The sequence below is a fragment of the Galeopterus variegatus genome, unplaced genomic scaffold (genome assembly GCF_000696425.1).
Source record: "Galeopterus variegatus unplaced genomic scaffold, G_variegatus-3.0.2 Scaffold161, whole genome shotgun sequence".
In the NCBI taxonomy this organism is placed as follows: Eukaryota; Metazoa; Chordata; class Mammalia; order Dermoptera; family Cynocephalidae; genus Galeopterus; species Galeopterus variegatus.
Genome location: NW_007726272.1, coordinates 217,889 through 220,322, shown reverse-complemented (window position 1 = coordinate 220,322; position 2,434 = coordinate 217,889).

The following is a 2,434-nucleotide window of genomic DNA, read 5'->3' as shown; positions in this document are numbered from 1 at the left end:
AGCTTTCTCATTAATTGAATGTGATCCGGTGTTTGCAACAGACTAACTACAAAGTCCTCAACAAACAGTGGCAGAACAAAAGAGCCTTTTAATTTGTAAAAAAATACATGAATAAGTCTGTACTTTGAACAATAAACTGGAATGTCCAATGAATGCTTTGTACTACAGGCATCTGACATGAAAGTTCCACAAAATATATATTTTACAGTCCTTGAAAAAAGAGCTCTTGTTTTGAAGACTTTGCATATGTAATTAATAACAGCTTGAGATCATTTATATACGACCATCTAAGCAAAACTGCTAAATATGCATGGTGGTCTTGGATTTTGTCAAATGAAAGAAAAATCGCACAATCAGGATCCAGTGAGCAGCAATTTTTCAAGACCATCAATTAGGGCTTAAATGACAATGTAAACCACAGCAAGATGACAGTATTTTCCTGCCCTTTCCAAAATAAAGCTATAATATTAGGTAGGAAAAACAGGGTGGGGGTACCCAAATTCCTGGCATTTACAATACTCTCCTTCTAGCATCTCTCATCCAACCAGATCAATTAACAAAGCATGTTTTGTTTGGAGAATGAATGAGGATGGCTTTCTTCTGCACATTTTTAAAACTTAAAAGCTATGGCTTGCTGCCATCAATGATGCCTACCGGGGTCCAATAGCCTAATGTTCAAACCTCACTCGTTAGCAATCCATTCAACTCAGCATCGGTCATCTTGACACTGAGGATATTTAGCAAGTCTGAAGTTTTTAGCATGAGCAATTTTCTATTGTCAAGGGGCACATAAAGGTTCTTTGTAGCAATGGCTGCAAACACAACATGAGACCTTTCTTCACACCATAAGATTTGATAAATAGTTCACTGAGTGAACCGCTTTATTTTTTTGAAAGCAGATAATACCAAAATAGTATGCGGTACCCATACTCATTACAAAAATACTTACTGGAATTTCCAAAACATCTAATGAATGAGTGGAATCAAGGGTTACAACTATCATTTTCAACCAATATACAGATTTTTGTTCAAGATCTAGTCTTGATTTCTACATTATATTATTACATGAGTTCCCTGTGCCAATTTACTATCAAAACGGGGACTCCTGGCTTTGTCTGGACTCAAAAGACCACACAGCAGCCAACATAGGATTTTGGCTTGCTGCTTTGAGTCCTAGAAATCATGTCTGCTGACGTTATATAACAAACCGTATCTCTGAAAAATAAAATCAGACGTCAGACTCCTTTGAAACAATTTCAGTTCCCAAGCTTTTCAGCACCATGGAACCCCAAAAATACTCAAACATGCTTTTCCTCATCTTTCCAAACACACCACCGGGAACCCCAAAGGGGTCCCACTTGGAGAGTTCCATTATGGAGGTTTTTAAGAACCACATTGAACCCAGGTGGATAAAGGAAGTGGATGAAATTTTCCCTTTCTTTTTCTGTTAAAAAAAGTGGAAGCACGTTGGCGAATGGGAAAATGATAACAATCATACGGTTACAGAAAATGGTTCTGTATGTCCCTCCTTCCAAAATTATGTTCCAAGTGTTTAAAACCAAAAGGAGGTCATAAAAGCTGTTAATAGAATTACTCTATGAGAAAAAAATNGGTTACAGAAAATGGTTCTGTATGTCCCTCCTTCCAAAATTATGTTCCAAGTGTTTAAAACCAAAAGGAGGTCATAAAAGCTGTTAATAGAATTACTCTATGAGAAAAAAATCCCTTCATGGAAAGTGGTGCTGAGGACCTGGCACAAAGAAACAAGCGAAGGCCTACCCATAGTAAGATCCAGGCCTGTTTTTCTAGCATGTGTTTATGACCTCATGGATATGTGTCTGATGAGTGTTAACAGCCCCCCACCCCTTGTACTTTTTAAAAAATTAAGAAATTAAAGTGGTTTGTGTGCTAACAAAATCTGCAGTTACAGAACCTAAGAGCCAAGCCCATAACATCTATAAGGCAAGACTTTTGTCATCAGGGGTGGGAACAGATGGAAAAGATGGCAGGCACCAAAGGCAAATCCTGCTGGGTTTGGGGTAGAACAGTCTCAAAAATAAGGCAACTGTGGCTTCTCAGTTGGACACTACCAGAAAGGCCCACTGAGGCAGGAAAAGGAGCCGGCCAATGGCAAATCACAGGAAGTTTCAGAGGGGGTTACGATCACAGTTAGATGGGATGACTTAGGGTCACGGGTAGGTGGGAGACCCTTGAACCAACACTCAAGGGTAATGTCTTTGCATGTCCCATGGATGACTCCAAGCAGCAATTTCTGGGTTTAGAGGTTTGTTAGTTTTGCGATATTTTCCCCCCAAAGGAAGACATGAAGATGGACCCCTGGAGAGATGAGACCACCGGAGCAGAACCTCCACCAGGGGTGGGGCTGGATGAGTCAGAAAGGACTTCCTGCTGCACATGGCTCCCTCCACGTCTG